This window comes from Panthera leo, chromosome D4, assembly GCF_018350215.1.
Source record: "Panthera leo isolate Ple1 chromosome D4, P.leo_Ple1_pat1.1, whole genome shotgun sequence".
Lineage (NCBI taxonomy): Eukaryota > Metazoa > Chordata > Mammalia > Carnivora > Felidae > Panthera > Panthera leo.
In genome coordinates, this window is record NC_056691.1 from 42767341 (window position 1) to 42786989 (window position 19649).

Below are 19649 nucleotides of genomic sequence, written 5' to 3' on the forward strand. Positions count from 1 at the left end.
CTTCTCATCACCCCCACCCCAACTTTTAGAAATTCTAAGGTCCTGTGTTTACTTGCTTAGAATCCCATTGCTGTCCTTCTACACATTTAGCATATATGCACATTACCTTGTTAATCAGCTTTTCAGCTTGTCCTTGCTGGACCAGAAAATGTCAGGGATGGGAAAACATCTTTTCTTGTCCTCTTTTATTTCTTTACCTAAGAAGTTAAAAAGGAACTGTGTCATTGACTCAAACTGAACTAGAGCAGAATTCTGCCTGTTAGTGGGGTGGCAGTAATAATTCTGTGACTCACACTCTTGCAGTAAGGTGCTTAGTATCATGTGTTCTAAGAGTAGATTTCTGCCTTTTTATTTGTTTGTTTGTTTATGGTTCAGACAGTCCAAATTCCGTACTTCTAAGGCAGGGAGTGGGAGTAAGAGAAGAAAGAATGATGACTTATTAGAAAGCCTTGTTCCAACCTAAATAGTTGTGGTTAACTAGTCATGTGTCATTAGACAAGCCATTCAGCATCTCTGATGATGGCATCTTCAACTACTCTGAGCAGAAGACGGCATGTTTACTTTCATGTAGCTTTCATTTGTTTCCCATTGGATTCTCATTTTTCTGATGTCTTGTTACATTTATTTGTGCCACAAATCATGGTAGCCTCGGTTTTCACTCCTGTGGAAAGTGGTGCTACTCACCATTTCTCTGACTTTCAGTGCTGCTATGGAGATCAAACAAGGTTACTATATGTGTGATACTACAAAGTACCTGCAGATACAAAATATTAGTATACTGTTTCTTTATATGTGTACTGGAGCTGAGCTCTAATTGCTTCACGTGAACCACTCTTGTTTCCTCAAGGAGGATGGGGTTAGTCAGCTCCAGAGAAGGCGGAACTGTTGCTCTGTGCACTGTACTCCCTGCATTCACTCCTCTTTGAAATGCACTTGTCTAATGTTGGTGTCAGATCATTTGAAAAAAAGTTCCTCTTAAATACAGAGAACAAACTGAGGCTTGCTGGAGGGGGGTGGGGGGTTGGGGGATGGGCTAATGGGCATTGAGGAAGGCATTTGTTGGGATGAGCACTTGTTATATGGAAGTGAAGAATCACTGGGTTCTACTCCTGAAACCAATACTGCATTGTATGTTAACTAACTTGAATTTAAATAAATAAAATAAAAAAATAAAATTATCGAAATTTGAAAAAAAAAAAGAAGCAAGTTCCAATTGCCAGTTCTCTCTTACAAGTCATTCTTTTCTGTATTTCAAGGAGATGAGTTTACGGTTAGTCTAGTTCAGTCTGTGCAATGAGTAAAATGCATTGGCAGTTTCAGACTCTCTAATAGAAATGCTTTGAATTACCTACAGATAATTCTTCCTCAGTTTTCAATAGAAAACTGCCCGATCATTTGTGCACAGAATCTGAAGACTAGGAAAAGGCTACACGGTATTTTCTCCCACATTTACCCAGAGACAGGACAGAGAAGTACAGGTTACAGTCCAGTGAGTTGGGGCCATGCACAAGTGACACATGGCAATCCAAATCTCTGCCTTAGGGGCGCCTTCACGCCCAGTGGCAGATTAATAAAAACAAGAAGAATGGGCATTTTGTGAATCACATAGTTTCCTTAAAAGAGACATGGCTAAGACAGACCTAGAAAAAAGCTGATCATTTAGGATAACATAAAATCTTTCATCTTTACTTTCAGAATATTTCTAATGACTCCATTTCTGGAACATTCCAGATTTAGAATTTTTTTTTCCTGAATGAAAAATGTTATGATTGACTTGTGTATGAATGTTAGAGAATATGTTCATTTTAGGCTAGCCTTTTCAAATAAAGGCAAATCAGAATTTAACATTGAATTATCAGTTACTGAACATTAAAATAGCTTGCAAAACATCACAGAATATATTTGAATGCTGTTGATTTTCTTGAATATATAATATAATTTATAATAAATGAGGGAAGATTTATAATCAATTATCCTTTTATTCAGCAAATATATATTTCCATGTATAAGTTAGTGTTAAGGAAGCAAGTTGGAAATTTATGAGGAATAAGATATCATTTTGAATAGTCTGAATTAGGAGAAGAGTCACAGCATAAATATTTGGAATGAAGGAATTGAACAAGATTCTAAAAACGAATAATGCCTAATTAAATAATTGTGTTTTATCCATTCAATCTGTGGGGCTTAGTGATGGTACTGAAAAACAATTCTAACGCTTTTCAAAATTCAATTTAAAAATTATTTTTCAAATTTTTCCTGTGATTTGTGGCCACTTTGATGAAACCTTCCATTAACAGATATTTGCTAACATTACTTCCTCCATAAATTTCCTTAAATTTACTGCCATTTTGTTCCTTAGGATGTTGAAAGGAAACTATTTTGCATAGTACATTATGCCAAGAGAAAATCACTTTATTAAATAAATTTAAGTAATATACTATATTGCTATTACATAAGACTTCATATTTTGAAGAATAAGTTGGTGTCCACCCTTTTATTTTGGAATAGTTAACTAAGGGCAGACTTTATTATCCAGGAGGAAAATATTCTATTATGAAATGAATAACTTAAATACATGTTCTCTTTTATCTAGCATGTTTGCGAAGTATTCCCTTTCAGTCCTGGATGAGGCCACAGGGATACAAACTGTTCAAAACAGGGATAATTCCAGTGCTCTTTTTCTGTTAGCCAAGCCAATGCAGGGAAAGAGCCAAGTTGAGTGGGACACATTGGGATGGTGGGTGCATCACCCAGGATGGAACAGTCATCCCCAGTCCTTGTGCCACAGGAAAGACTTTGTGGATAATTCATGCAGATTGCATGCTTTGATTTTGTTCATTTAATAAAATAATTGGAACAAGTAAACTAGAATCATGTTTTGAGTGTCTGCCCATGTATAACATTTTTGGACTGAGTAGTTAGGTTGTCACAAAACACCCTCTTTTCTCACAGCTTCTGCCTCTTGCTGTTGCAGAGACATTTGGCTCTGCACCTCCTTTATGAGCGGGTGTTCCACGCCAGAGCCAGGACTCCAATTTCCATCCTGGTTCAGAATCCGCAATCACAGAACTCGATATTTTACCCCTCTATTGCCTCCTTTCTCTCCCTTCATTTATGGCATCATGTGTATTTTTATGAATCCCTTCCCTTTTTCAAAGTTAAAAGAAATAGGTAAACACAGATGCTCCTGCTGTAACTCCATATGGAAACCCACTTTCTAAATGAGCAAGTTGTAGATCTAAGTAATGAACTGAGCTGTCTGTCTCGAGCTTTTCCCTCTGGGAGTGTGCAGCTGGATGGGATTCTTAATTCAAAAGAGCGAAAAGAAGGATATGCGTGTTGGGGGCGGGGTGTGTGCAATGGAAGGATCGATGTAGTCTGTAGGGACATGCAGGGAAAAATCTGCAAAATGTTAATCTCCACCATCCCAGATGATTCTCAGCCTATTCAGTTGTAGGTTTACAGTAGCATTCTAGAGACACTTGGAATTTGAGAAGTCAGGATTAGATGAACTTTCTGGCTATTTCTTGTACCATTCACAATTTAGGAGTCCTATTTCATCAGAACCAAATCAAAAGGCTGTCTGTAGGAACATGAAGTCAAAGTTCTATTATCACCTCCTTGATCCATAATGTCTATATTCACATTTAAGAATCCAGTTTATTAAAACAGATATAAGATTTGAGGGCAGGAACCCTTGTACATTTTTATAGTATAAACCTAGCACTGTGAACTTTCATGAGTGGTCAGGTGGGTCAATGAAAGGATTTTGTACATAGCTTAAAATTAATAATCAATGATTAGATTTTTGTGAAATCTTATTGGTTTCTTTGCTTCTTTTAGTTTATAGACATACCATTTTTTGAGGTTTGTAAATGATAAATTCAGATTTTATATGTTTTTTTTTTTGAAAACTTGGTAGATATTAGGTAGGCGAATAATTTCTGGAGATATCTTTGAGTCATGAAGTTGGAAAGAAATAAGAAATAGAATTGTTGCTGATCCCCAGCAGAATTATGCTGGTATTCAAAGACTGATTCATAGAGCTGTAGATTTTGCTTGGTGGGTTCAGAGTAAATCCGGGAACAAGGAGAGGGTTGATAAAGATATGGATTTTTAGTAAATACGTTTGAAGCATTCCGTACCATGGGGAAAAACAGTTTCAAACTTCCAAGAGCTTCTCTGCAGCTGGGAAAGTAAATTCCTATAAAACCTTTTTCACGGTTAACTCCAAAACATGAAGGCTGGCTTTAAACACTGTACTGACTCATGTCTTACCCAGAGGGACAGATTCCCAACTCTGTTAAGATGTGCCTGCGAGGATTTCCTGTACAGAGAGATAGAGTAGCTATTGCCTTTGCTGGTAATTTCTAATCACGGAGTGAGGAGACCACATGTCTTTCAGGATTTAGGTTTTCATCTTTAATTACAGCGGGTTAACCCATAGTGCCTCATCATTCCTTGCTCAAGATTCAGTCATTTGTATGCCTGCTTTATAATTAGTGCCTTTTTCATGTACCATTATAATCTTGAGGTTTTCATTAAATCAGCTTACTTTGTAATTCAATTAATTTAAAAGTAAACTTGATATCACTACCATAAATGTAAAGTCAGTGACACAGGCCATAAGTCAAAGGTAACTAAACATACATGCAAAGAAAACAAAACGGTGTCCTTAAACTCTGTCCACTGTTGTCTGTCCCAGTCTCTTGTGCTTTAGGTCTCTTCATTTTTTGTTAAATGGGAGAGATTATCAAGTCTTCCAAAGAAGTTAAAGAATCGGACTACCACAATGATCCATAATCCCTCACTTAATCAGAATGATTGAAAGAGATGAGAAAAATAAACTTGTTGACTTATGATGTTATTTAATACAGTGTAACTGTGTCCTTTCAGATTATCTTGCATATTCTGGAAAACAATTTGAATATACCTAAAATCCTGGGGACTGTCAGTAGTGAGGCATCCCACATCTCAGAAAACACTGCCATATAATAAAGTAAGGCTTTCAGCACAGAAACTGAAGCAACAATAACAAAATTACAGAGTGTATATTTCTCATATCCCTGGAATGCTAGCATCATCATTTAACTAGTTGGTTTTGAGTTACAAAAGGAAAGATAGTAATAAATGTTTATAAACTTAAGATTCAAAGGTAGGGTTATGTAAACCTGGTTAGCTTTAAGGTGGCTTTCAAATACCTAAAATAATTTTATTTTTATTACATATTTGCACTCCAACCTTCTTGAAAATCATGTAATGATCCCTTTATGTGATATGTGCCTATATGTACAGAATGCACATGACTGTTATAAGATTAGCTCTTTACTGAATTACTGTTCTATATTTTTTAGGTAATGAATGACTGCTATCCTTCTTGAAATCTTTTGTTGGTGTTTATTCCTTTAACTTCAACAGCAATTTCCGGGGAGATTTAAAAACAAATTATGACTGTCACATCCTGATAAGGACACTAACAGTGAGGTCAGTAAACAGGCTGTTAGATTGGAAACCAAAGTGGTTAACAGTACAGTGGACTCTTGGGGTGCCTGGGTAGCTCAGTTGGATAAGCGCCCAACTCTTCATCTTGGTTCCGGTCATGATGTTACAGTTCATGAGATCGAGCCCCACAGCCCCACTGACTGTGCAGAGCCCACTTGGGATTCTCTCTCTCTCTCTCTCTCTCTCTCTGCCCCCTCCCCTGCTCACTCACTCTCTACCAAATAAATAAATAAACTTAAAAAAAAAAAAAAAAAAGAACACAGCAGACTCTGCATTGTAATCTTAGCTCTACTGTTTACTATCCATGTAGCTTTGGTCAAGTTAATCTTTTTGTGCCTGTTTTTCACTGGTAACATAACAACAATAATAGCAATCTCTGCTTCATTTATTGTACTTAAAAAGTCAATATATGTATATAATGTTTAGAGCAATACCTCACATGCCGTAAACATTCAGAAACATTAGTTGATATTACTACAGTTACTATTTACCCTCGATGGCCTTTTGCCATACTATGAGATACGAAATAGAAAGCATAAAACTACACTGAAACCGTAATCATTATCACCCCCTTGTCATATTTTAGTGAGTATAAGTAGTGGGCAACTTAGGTTAAACATAAAATATTCCTGAGTTAGAGAATTACTGTTCTTCTACTTCAAATCTTCCTGAGGATATTACACAGTACGAAGGGATATTATTCATAGGAGGGCTGGCGTAATACTCAGCACATAGAGCTGTCGATGGTGCTAAGCTTTACAACAGCAGTAGGACGTAGGAACTTGGAGAATCTAGTTTGGAGGCATGCCACCACAGTGATTAAAAGCTTGTAAAATAAGATCTATGGAGGAAGGCTAAAGAAATTTGGATTGTTTACCCTGGAGAAGAGAAGACTTAAGGGTGATTTAGTGCTGTTATTGAAGCATAAGAGGGTTCTTTTTTAGAGTCTCATGGTAAGCTTTTCTGTAGCTCTCCCGAGATCCAAACAGGAGGAGGTGGGCTGACAGTGCAGCACAAAGGATTTAGGGTAGGTAAGAAAAGCTTTTCAACAGCAGCATTTTTTAATAATTTGAAAGGGGGACTGTGTGAGTTTTTTTTCTAGAGGTTTAGTAATAATCATTTGAAGTGGTTTGATCTGGTCCTGCCTTGAGGCATGGGAATGGGGTATTTTGCTGTAATGTCACCTTCCACAAATCAGTAAAGGACTGGCCCACCCGACTCTCAGAATAGCTATTTTATTAAGACAACAACTCTTCCCATCAGCACGAGTGTTAAGTAGCCCCAAATAGTAGAGCCCACCAGGAAGGGCTGCAAGCTAGGTTTATTAAGTAGAAACACAAACATATCAGTCCTGGGGACGAAGGCTCTCAGCTTGAGCCATGATTAACTGTGCATCCCGCTGGATCCTTCTGTAAGTTGTTCGAGTTGTCAATCTAGAAATTTTAATATATTTAACAAGTTTTCACCAGACACACTCTGTGTGATAATAACTATGCTAAGTTCTAAGGATATAAAAACAAGTAAGACTATTCTTTACTTTCAAGAAACTCATACTCAGGATGTAAAAAAACAATTACAATGCAGTATAATGTTTCCTTAGGAGCATTTTGCTCTGGGATCCTAGCGGAGTATGCCCAACATGGCCTCGTTGGGTCAGGGAAGTTTCCAATGGATGTGGCCCTTCACATAAATCTAAAAGGATGAATAGGGTTTACCATATGAATTTCAAAACAAAAGAACAAAACTGCAGGAGATTCCATGCATATGGAACAGCATGTGCAAAGACATGAAGATATAAGGAAGAACGGATTATTTAGGTAATTAACTATATGTTTAGAACTGCTCTACCAGTAGGATACATTAACCACAGGTGGCCAGTAAGCACTTGAAATGTGATATCTAGGGACATCTGGGTGGCTCAGTCAGTTAGGCATCTGACTTCGGCTCGGGTCATGATCTTGTGGTTCATGAATTTGAGCCCCCCGTCAGGCTCTGGGCTGACAGCTCAGAGCCTGGAGCCTGCTTCAGATTCTGTGACCCTCTCTCTCTCTGCCCCACCCCTGCTTGTCCTCTGTCTCTCTCTGTCTTTCAAAAATGAATAAACATTAAAAACAAAAAAGAAATGTGTTATCTGAATTAAGATATGCTTTGAGTATAACACAAAGAGACTTCAAAGACTTAATACAAAAAAGAATATATTTCACTGTAGTTTTTTTTATGTGTTACATGTTGAAATGGTGTTATATTGAGATAAAGAAAATAGGTCATTAAAACTAATTTCACCTATTTTGTATTACTTTTTTTAATGTGGATACTAGAAAAATTTAAATTACATATATGGCTCACATTGGAGGTTTGCATTACATTTCTTTTGGAATGGCCTATAATATAAAGTTCTGCTGCAGTGAGGCAAACAGTGGGAGATGAAGCTGGAGAAGTATTCATGAATGATATTACCATGGAAGAGTAGATTTAGAAATTTTATCTGCAATTCACAGTATAAAATACATAATATACTGCAACTTATTGCACACACACACACACACACACACACACACAGAAACATGCATAGAAACCAAAACAAAAAGTTTGCCAGTTTACTCCTCTGCTTTGCAGTACATGCTGATATTCTCTATCCTATTCTATTTCATATTATTTCAATGCTGGTTGAAACCCATTAAATAGATTTCAGAATCCACTAATCCACTATTGGATCGCAACTTACAGTTTTAAAAATGCTGAAATATAATCTGATCAACTAATCTGGGCTTTGTCTTTTAGTTGCTCATGTGCCTTTTTCGGTACCGTGAATACTATTAGGTTTATCTGTAGAATCTATCCACATGTATAAAGGGGATTGGGTAGAATTGAGGAAATTACCAGATTGCAAACATGGAGTTGAAAGCACTTCAACAGTCCATGAGAAAGATCAGGATGCTGTAAACTATAGCCATGGCATTAGCAGTAAAGAGATGATAATCAGGGAAAAGGTGGTGAAGAGCAAGGGAAACACTACTTAGAAGGTATATTTAGTAATGGAATTCAGTAGGTGATTGGAGGTGAGGTGGGAGAGTGTAAGGGTCAACATATAGTCTTTGGTTTCTAGTTTGAGTGACAAGATGGAGGTGGTGCCATCTGCAGTGATAAAGAATACAGACAGAACCAATTTGGGGAAAGTGAATTCAGGTTTAGACATACTGATTGCAGATGCCTGCATGATATGTAGAATGAACCATTGGGCAAAGTCAACAGTGTTTAGCTTAGATATGAGACTGTAAGTATAAATGGAAGAACCCAAGGACAGTGTGTGGAATGAAAAGAGAGTAGGGAAGAGGACTGAATTCTGAGAAATATGAACATGTGAAAATCCATAAAAAGGATAAAAAAGGACAGGGTAGGAGAACATGATCTGGTGAAGCCAGGGAAGGAGAGGGTGTCAATGATGAGTGACAGCTAGTCATTCCACAGAAAGTCAAATGCCAGGAAAAGCCAGTCTGATTTGGTCTAGGAGGCTATTAATAAAAGATGCTTTCATTCAGGCTTAGGATACTGCAGTTGGGTGAGAAACTATCAGAAAGGAAACAAACATGATAAACTGTATACAGTTTTTCAAGAATTTTGTCTGGGGAGGGAATGTGAGATTAAGGAATGGCAAGAAAGAGATCAGGAATAAGAATGCATGAGTAGATGAACAAATGACAGAAAATGGAGGACGCAACCTTAAGCAAGTGTTTTGGCCATTGAATTTTTTTTAATTTTAAGAAGGAAAAGATTTGAATTTCCTTATAAGCTAAGATAAATGGGCCAATGGAGAAAAATCATGGAAGATTTTAATGAAGAAAAGCCCTTGAGGAGATAAAGAGGTCTTACAGCTGAACCAGAAGCCATGGAATGGAGTAAAGGGACAGGACTAGATAGGGAGAATGGGGGAGAATGGGAGGGCTGTGGAGACATGTGATGGTTGCTGAGCAAAATAGAAGGATCCTTTCCCCAGTCCTACCCTGGGGACTGGACAGTGTATAGCTGGTGGTGCTGGATACAAAGGATATGCCCTTCATCAGCATCACTCATCAGCCTGGACAAGAAGAAACAAAGCAAGAAAAGACGAGAGGGATCAAAGAAGTAAGGACATTAATGAGGTCAGAAATCAAGTGGATTTGGAATAAAAGAGGACAATGAAAGAAGTGAGAGGACACGATAGTCAGGATTTAAGGTTCAAAGATCAGTTTTATGAGATAGAGGCTTTGTGCAGAATGGCATGTACTCAAGGTGACTGTAATCCCACGAGAACAAGTGAGCCGGATGGAGAACTATAATTCAAATGACAAAGCTAATTTTTTGTTTGTTATTGGATGTTTTCAGGTCTAAAATATTTAAAGATTTAGTCATCCCAGACAATATCCATGTAAGCACTTTAGACTTTATTTGGATAAAAGAAGTATGTGTTTGTGTGCTCCTCATTCTGTCCAGATACTTGGATTGATGGGCATTGATGATGAGATGATGGGGATTCCTACCTCATACAAAAGGATCTACATGGTGTATAAATAGTTAAGTGAAGTGTAGTTCAGGATTCAATTAAAAGGTTAGTAAGTGGTTGTGTTGTTTTTACAAATTCTCAAATGTGACACATACTATTATTAAATTATTAGAATATGGCAAAATGTAATGAATGCTAATAAATTCAGTGGACAATCATAATAAAGTTGATTTCAGGTGCAAGTGAAGTGACCTTTGTCAGTGGTCACTTTTAGACCCGTGTCTTTTATACATGTGTCTAGCAGAGTGCAAGCAAACATATGAAAGGAAGGTGTCTTGTTGAGAAGTTTCGTGTATCAGGGCATATCCTTAAAAAAGTAGATAACTGGGGCGCCTGGGTGGCTCAGTCAGTTAAGCGGCCGACTTCGGCTCAGGTCACGATCTCGCGGTCCGTGAGTTCGAGCCCCGCGTCAGGCTCTGTACTGACTGCTCAGAGCCTGGAGCCTGTTTCAGATTCTGTGTCTCCCTCTCTCTCTGACCCTCCCCCGTTCATGCTGTCTCTCCCTGTCTCAAAAATAAATAAACATTAAAAAAAAATTTAAAAAAAAAGTAGATAACCGTTGTGGGCATGTGCCAATACCTCAGAGTGCAGCCAGTGAGTTAGTTGATATACTGTGTGTTCTGGGATGACTCAATTTGGGGAGCTTGGACGGCAGTGCTAGAGAGATCCAGTGAAGGGTGCTAAATAATGAGATGCATCAGCCTCACTTTCTGTGTGCCCATTGCAGGAACATGATCCTCAACTCTATCCCCATTTGAGAAAAAAGACTCTGAGTTCTGTTTTCATACAGAGCAAGCATAACAGTGCCAAGCCCTTGACAGTGCCAGAAACTTCCTAAGGCTCTTAGTTATTCTGGCAACTATTAGAACGAGAACATTGCCCTTTATGTGGCCAAGCTTGTGTTTTCCGGGTGGTCCAAAAGCCATGGGCCTTGGGGATCCTACTTTTGGACAGTATTTGTCATTTTGTTCTTGTTTTTCAGGGAAATGATAGTTGCAAAAGCACAAACATGGACAGATTGAAAGCTTCTCTGAGTGTTTTTCTTTACTTTCAGTGGCAACTGTTGGTTTTTATGCTTCTTACTACTGTTATGCAAAGCATGATTTCATGGGATGGTCACATTGCTAGATGTGCAACAATAGGAATAAAGTAAATGTGTGGGGCACCTGGGGGGCTCAGTCGGTCGAGTGTCAGACTTTGGGTCAGGTCATGATCTCATGGTTCGTGGGTTTGAGACCCGCATTGGGCTCTGTACTGACAGCTCAGAGCCTGGAGCCTGCTTCCGATTCTGTGTCTCCCTCTCTCTCTGCCCCTCCCCTGCTCACGCTCTGTCTCTCTAAAAATAAATAAATGTGAAAAAAATTTAAGAAAAAGGAATAAAGTAAATGTGACCCTCAAATGTGAGTCACAGTGGAGAAACCCAAGGCTACAGAGTGCTACAGTGTTAGGTCATTTGCCCACATCTTGTAAAGGTTCCTGGATTTATATTTGACAAGTTAAGTCCTGCAGATCTTGACCTATGCTTCAGAATGAACAGTTTGCTAGTACACTGCATGAATCATGTGTAGGAACTCAGCTATGGTGTGGTTTGTTTTTAAAGTAGAGAATGTTATTTTTCTACCTTACAAATAATGTGCCTTAAACATTGATATTGCTAAAGATTGGTCATAAGTGGATATCTCAGAGTTGGCATTGCTCAGAGAGGAAAAGCAAGCAAGCAAGCAAACAAACAAACATCACCTGGAATTCTTATCAACATGTTGTGTAAGGTCCACTTTGAAGGGTTAGTAGCCATTAGGCTGACAATTTTCTGTGCCTGTTGAGCACAGAAGGGTGATGAATCAATCCGCCAGTTCATTCTACCAGGGGCTGACATGCAAAACCACCTGCTGGCTTAGACAACATCTCTTTTCTTTCCCAAAGACAAAATGATACAGTTCCTTGCAAGTAAGGATTTTATCTGTTATATATACATTTGCAGCTTAGGGCCAACACTGAGGGTAATTTGTGTGGTGTTCAGTTAAGATTGGTTCCCTGTTTAGGAATTGAGATAACAAAGTTGATATGTAGATAGTTTCCCATTGAGTAGATTAATAGAGTTGTCATCATGGTCATTGTTTTCTTCATCAATGAATCACACTTAAGTTCAGGACATTAGAAGAGGCTCAGAACAGGCACACCATGCCCATCACCACATGTTTTCCTTTCTTCCAAATTCCAGGATTTCTTGCAATTCAGAGTTCAAATATACCTACTGTCAGCTCTTCAAGGTAACCCCCAAAGTCCATGATACACAAGATTGTTGTGTACGACATAACCTGTATTGTGTGCCCTGGGAGAATTTTGCATGGCGATGAGTGATTTGGCCCAGATGGGTGCCCAGCCTGATGAGCATCCACATCTCAGCTGATTTTGCTGCCTTCTACTTAGTCGCTTGAACTCTTGTGAAGAGCTACTAGGAGCTAATGGGGTTATATCTGTTTTTCATTTATATTTATACGTTTGTAGAGGAGGTTTCATGCTAGAGTGGTATTTGCAACTGGGCATTGGTGAAGGCCTGTTGAGAGGGTCGTTGTGCATGTCTAGAAGCAGCACAGAATCCTCTCTTTCCTGAGTGAAACTGGTAGGACTACTTTCACTGATAACTAAATCATGCTGTTACATTTTTAAAACATTGCATGCGTTTTCAATACCCATGGAATTGTAGGCAGATGAGAGAAAACATGAAGGGGCTCTGGCAAGGAATTAAAAATAATGGGTTCTGATTCCCACTAAGTGGGTGACCTTGAGGAAGTCACCTAGCATCTGGGGCCTGGGTGTCATCATTTGCTAAATAAGGTAGTTCTAGTTCTAACTTCAGAATACACTTGGGGACTAGGAATTCTACGTCAGTATCCTCAAGCCCTATTTTAGGTTAATGCTCTAAGAGATGACTTTGCAGAGATCACCAGCCTGACTTATGCTTGGCTCATAAAACTCTGAATTTCTTGCATTAAAGACTGTGAGGTGCAGGAGGAAGCAAGTTTATTTTTTAGTGAATGGTCTAAGTTGTTAGGTTCATTTCTCATTTCGTGGAGCACCTCAAATTCCCTAAATTTTGAGCTGGGGATAGGACATTAAAAACCATATCCCTCTTCTGTGGCACTGGCCCAAGGTGCCCACCAGCTGGCCCATCTGCTGGGGCACATCTGCTCTAATAAACAGGCAACTCAGGCTTCCCTCTGGCTTAACAAACATCTTTTAGAGCTTCTAGGGTCATTGACTTATAAAACTGTAAACACAATGCAGGAAGCTCCATCCAGGATATCCAGGCACTGCCAAAGAATGTGGTGCTTGGGATGGAGATGCCTGCAAATAGATGTGACATAGAAGAGATAAAAGGGGATGTTGTCTGTTCTTAGTGGCCACAGAGGAGAGTGTTCAGCAGCATTTGTAGGAGAGGGGAGAAGGGGTCATTGAGTTTTCAGGGGCCTTGTCTCATGCACTGCCCTTGACCTTGTGTGCTCTGGATTTCATCCCTGGAATGGTTCAGAGAGGCGAGCTCTGGAGGTTCCTGCTTTGCTGCTTGTATTGCATAAAGCTTAGAAATCCCTAAGGGTTTCCATGGGTCTGCTGTGTTTACGTGAGAAATATTCAATGGTAGCAGTAGCTTCCTTCTTCTGTAAGGCTTCTTTTGCCTGTTACTTTGGCCATTCTTTCTTTGGCAAATTTATTTCTCAACTTTGAGTTCTTCGTACTCAGAAAGGGATGCTATACAGCCACTCAGAACAAATTTATTTGAAATGAATGTACATTCCTTATTTCCCTCCCTGCATTCCTCCCTCTCTCTTTCCTTCTTTTACTCTCTTCCTCTCCCTATCCGTCCCCTCTCTTCCTGTCTTCCTCTCTCCTTCTCTCTCCCTCCTTCCTTCCTTCCTTCCTTCCTTCCTTCCTTCCTTCCCTTCTGTTCTCCAGTTTCCCCTTCCTTTCTTCTTTTATAAAAGTTCTGTGATGGTGAAAATAAATTACTTCTGTCTGATCCCTGATGCACATGTTTTACTATAATGTTATAATGGTAATTGACATTTGTATCATTTCTTATTCTAATGAAAATACTGTAATAGCTGTTATTTAAATGATTAAAACTCCTGTAACACGAAGAATGCAAGGTATACTTGTATGCATTTTTATTTTATTATTTAAAAAAATTTTTTTAATATTCATTTTTGAGAGACAGAGACAGAGCATGAGTAGGGGAGGGGCAGAGACAGAGGGGGACACAGAATCTGAAGCAGGCTCCAGCCTCTGAGTTGTCAGCACAGAACCTGACACGGGGCTCGAACTCACGGACTGTGAGATCATGACCTGAGCTGAAGTCAGACGCTTAACTGACTGAGTCACCCAGGCATCCCATACTTCTATGCATTTTTAAAAATGAAGCACCTAATCTGAGGTCACAGTCAATGTCTAAAAGTTTTATTTGAAGCAAAAAAGCCATAGTAGTTTAACATATATGGGAGCCACTAATGATTCTCAGGGCTCATTCTACCCAACACTACTTTTCTGAGACTGTACTTTGTTTACTATGTAAATAAAATGTAGTTGGAAGAAGTCAGTTTCAATATAAAGGTCTTATAAAAGTCAACTACATTACTTTATAGCACACCAAAATCATTTAGTGATGTCCTTATACCCTGGATGACTGCATTGATTTATCCAAGAAGGACAAAAGTTTCATTTCTAAAGGAAGAAAGTGCAACAAAATAATAGCCAGTATCAGAAGGTGAATTAGGGAGGGAGAGTAACATCCTTGGCCTGAGCTCACCCTGGGAAGGCTGTGTGACCCCAACAGGAGGCCACACCTCCTTAAAGTTGGCCCAGCCTTTGAGGCATTTCCATACTAAGGGCCAAGCTAATCTTGGGAAGTTCCTGTTGAAGGCAGTGGTGCATGTAAAATGTGTTGACTGAATATTTATTGATAAGCTATTAATTAAATCCTAAGAACCTCAAACTGGCATTTAATCTGTCTGAATTCCAAAGGAATTAGTGTAGTGTTTACACAAATAAACTCACCTAAGTATTGCACAGTGTAAACATCTCCTCGTGTTGAACGCCCAATTCAAGAGTGAGGATATTAGTTTTTCTCTTTTACTAGGTTCTTGTTTGGTTTTTCTGCACAAGGTCGCGTTTAATAATTGTGACTTTCTCAAATCCTTTGAAACAAAGGTCTGTTCCTATGGTTTGGCCTTTTATTTTGTTCATTTTCTTTGTGTGGATAGCTGAGCCCTAATAAAACCATTGCTCAATATAGGAAATACCTGGGATGTTTTATGAAATTTAGGTCATGACTATGTTGATGTGCTACTAGATTAATATATTATTGTGCACATATTATGTTATCCTTCTGCAGGCCAGATATTGTCTTCCTTGTTGGGCGGACACAAGTAAACAGTACTGACATAGTTCATGTCTCTAAGGAAGTTGCAGAAAAAGATAAGCAAACACATGCATGGTTACAAGTGGTTATAAGTACTATGACAGAAATGATGAGGACACAGTGATAAAAATAATGCCTTGATGGGGTGATCAAAAAAGAACTGTCTGATGAGCTGAGCATTAAACTGAGTCTTGAGAAAGAATTAGAAGGACCCTGTTTTTGGATAGGAGTGCTTTGAAGTGTATTCCAGTGAAAACAGCATTTCAAGACCTCTTAGAGGCATGTATAGGCAACTAAGTTTGGCCACTGTGGCTGCCTCGTGTGCCTAATGACAAGGATTCAGAGTTACTGGCTGGGAGACAGAATTGTGTTGAGTGATTTGAAAGACTTTATGTGTGTGGAGAAGAGTTGTAGATGATATGTACATTGTTGGAATATCACTTTTCAATATTTGTGGAATGTGGGTTGGCAGAGAGCAGGAGAAAAATGGGCTAGTGAGAAGGTTTTTGCACTAGTCTAGGTGAGCCATTTAATGGTGGTAGTGATGGAGATGAGTGGCTCAAGATATACGTGGAATTACCATTTGGCAGATTGGTTTTTGGAGATGAGGCAAATAGAGGGATACAGAATGGCATCCCATGATATTGAAATTTATTGAGATGGAAAATGTGAAAGGGAAACAGTCTGGGAGGAAGGGGAGGGTGGGGATTGAGTGGTCTACTTTGGACAAGTGGAATTTCACATGCTTATGAAATGTTCAAATGGAAACAAGTGGTTGGATACAAAAATCTGAACTTACTGAGAACTTTGGGCTGGAAATATAAATGTGGTAGTTATCAACATACAGATGACATTTAAAGCCATAGAAAGAAAGAGGCCAAAGGACAAAATTATGGAGGCCCAGAGGCAAGCTCTGGACTCTCCCATATTAAGAGGTCAGGTAGAAGAGAAGACAGAAGCAACTGCCAGAGAGTGAGAGAAATGAGAAGCGAGTGATGTCATGGAAGTCAAGTTGAAAGTTTTTTGAGATTAGAGAGAGAATGGTGATAATGAGATAATGAGTGCCATGACTGAAAAAAGAGACCCTCAGATTTAACAATGTGAAGTCACCAGTGACCTTGTTGAGCAGTTTCAAAGAAGGGAATGGTAGAGCCACAGTGGAGAGGCTGAGGAGTAAAGGGGAGGTAGAGAAGTGTAGACATCAAATAAATGCTACATAAATGAGAAAATGAAGTGAAGAAAAGCCAAGAAATGGAAGAATAGCTGGGAAGTACTGTGGGACCCAACGAAGATTTTTTTAAAGGTATGTTTGCCGTTAGTAGGTAGATGAATAAATAAACTGTGGTACATCCATACAACGGAATATTATTCAACATTAAAAAGAAATGAACTATCAAGACTTGAAAAGACTTGGAGAAACTTTAAATGTGTATTAATGGATGAAAGAAGCCAAGCTGAGAAAGCTACATACCATATGATTTCAACTATATGGCATTCTAGAAAAGACAAAACTGTGAAGACAGTAAAAAGGTCAGAGGTTGTACGGAGGGTAGGACCTGGGGGAAAAGATAAACAGGTGGAGCACAAAGGATGTTTAGGCAATGAAAATACTCCATATTGTATTATAATGATCAATGTATGTCATTATGCGTTTGTCCAAACCCAATGAATGTGCAAAATCAAGAGTGAACCCTGATGTAAACCGTGGACCTTGGATGATTTTGAAGTTCAATGTAGGTTCATCCTTGGTAAAAATGTACAATTCTGGTGAGTGATGTCCATAATGGGAGAGGCGATGCATGTGCTGTGTGGCAAGGGATGTATATATGGAAAACTCTCTATTTTTTACTCAGTTGTATTGTAAATCTAAAACTGATCTTAAAAAAGCCTTAAAATGTGTATGCTGATCATAGGAGAGAGAGGCCACCTAAGGGAGAAGGGATGGAGAGGGCTTAGCCTCTTGGAAAAGAGTCTTCTTGGGATGTAGCCAGAGAAGATGTGGCCAATTTAGGCAACTTCATGGGTGAAAAGTTTGGGCATCACCTTCTTGGAATTTCTGGCTCCAAATGAAGTATGGGATGTACTCTTCTAAAGGAAAAGGGGTGACAAGGGATAGAGGTAGATGATTTGAACTGAGAGAGAAGAGATCAAACAGTTATATAGATAAATAGAGGGAATACAAGCCCATTAGAGAAGTAAACATAGTAGTAATTCTGGGCTGTACTGAGAGGTCATGCAGGGCTTGTTAATATGGAGTTAAGTTAAACCAATATAATCACTATATTTACAAGCATGACTCATGATAGAGAATAAGGATAATTTTAAAAATATTTTTTTATTTTTCTCTCCCATTGTCCCTTTTATAGTTGTGCAGTGGGGTAAGTTTTCTTTCTGCCTCAAAAAACAAACAGACAAAAACAACAACAACAGCAAAAAACAGACACACACACACACACACACAAACACACACACACACACACAAAACACCTCTGTACAATCCATATGCCTTCTATGGAATAGAAGATTCTACAGGTATAGTAACTATAAAAACAGTCTAGATTCAGAAATTAGAAGGTTGAGTTCTACCTATTTGTCAGTATTTCAGCCTTCAATCTTCATCCAAAGGTGAGATTTCTTTTCTTTCCACACCTCCTTGTTCCCCCTCACAGCCAGGGCCTTGCTAACTTCCTTTTAGGTTTATCCTGGGTTGGTGTTCAGGCAGAGAGAAGAGGAAAGGAAGTGCAGAGGGTTCTGCTCTGCTTGACAGAAGTACTTGTAAATGGATAGATATTTTGGGGCCTGGCATATATTTGAATCTGTGTCATCTTCTGAATACTTTTATGAGTTTTCCTAGATTCCCCTTCTAAGCCCCTCCAAGTGCAGCTCCTGTGATGTAGGCATAATTCCATTCATGTGACTACCTCTCTTCTTAGCTCCTAGTTTTCCAGAAGTCCAGACCACAGGTATTCTCCAAGGGAATCCCATTGCCCTTCCAGTTTGTCATTACACCTACAAACCACCGTGGGCGATCACTAGCCTCAAGGAACAGCAATGCTTCCTTTGCTCTAGTAAGTTACAGTGCTGTGGACTCCATTTAGTCACCTCTCCTTAGCTCCCACATCAAAGTAGTTTATCAGTGCATCTCTCTTGTCCTCAGGGTTTCTGGGACAGGGGTCAGAACAGTTGTCCCCTAATCCCTCATCTGCAGGTGTGGTGTATTGAGCTCTGAGTGGTTCTTTAGAAGCAACCCTGTCTAGTGTTGACTTTACAGGGTGGGTATCCCTAGACACCCCTTCCTTTGGTGGTGGACACTTGGTTTGGAATTCTAGCTGTTCCCACCAAACAAAGCCTCTTTTGTTCAAAATGAGTCTTTTACTACCATCTTCAGAGATGAGAGGTTTGTAAATGTCATGGAATCACTTTCACTCTTTTCACTGAAAATTTGCATTCTGGTTAGTACTTCACATCGGAATTTTATGTTTATCATTTTCTGATACCTCAAGTCAAAGTTCCATTTTGATATCCTTTAAACCCATTTGTATATTTAAGTGAGCCTTGGTACATATCTGAGGAGCACCATTATGGAGAACATCTAGAGTCAGTTTTTTCAGGCAAGTAGTATGAAAACACAGAAGTTGGATGTGTTCCCAAAGACATGGTTTTATTGAAGGACCTTAGAATCACAGCAGAACCATAAGAATAACTGAAGACAGAAGAAGACTGATGGATAGTGAGGAAGTCGACGGATTGAAGATCATAATTAGGTTGAAGCATATTGCAGTGGAGGTAACTGGCCAGATGAGCTGGATAGGGTGGAAGTGATCGTTAGAATAGATTGTTTACTGATCATGGGAAGGGTCAAAGGATGACCAAAGGAGAGCATTACAGAGATGGAATGGAGGAAAAATTAATTGTTGGTCAAATAATGAGAAGTAGAGTGATAGATGTTTCATCTTTGGGTTGGTCTAGTCTGTGATTGCTGCCTGAGTTGGGAGTAGGTGGGAGGACAGAACCAGAAGTAAAAGTCCTATGTGAACAAGGAGTACTGACCAAAGTTGGTAGAAATGCCAAGGAGGGGGCGCCTGGGTGGCTCAGTCGGTTGAGTGTCCAACTCTTGATTTCTGCTCAGGTCATGATCTCACAGTTCATGTGATTGTGCACCATATCTGGCTCTGTGCTGACTGCATGGAA

At 39.1% G+C, this 19649-nt stretch overlaps 1 long non-coding RNA gene across 12 annotated transcripts in view; it reads right to left on the reverse strand.

Moving 5' to 3' along the window:
• The window catches only part of LOC122204917, an 85481-nt gene that overhangs the window by 55439 nt on the left and 10393 nt on the right, over positions 1 to 19649 (reverse strand). For all 12 annotated transcript variants that reach the window (XR_006195838.1, XR_006195842.1, XR_006195841.1 and 9 more), the window contains one exon: positions 107 to 197. This is a non-coding gene — a long non-coding RNA (uncharacterized LOC122204917). The remainder of the gene's footprint in view (positions 1 to 106; positions 198 to 19649) is intronic.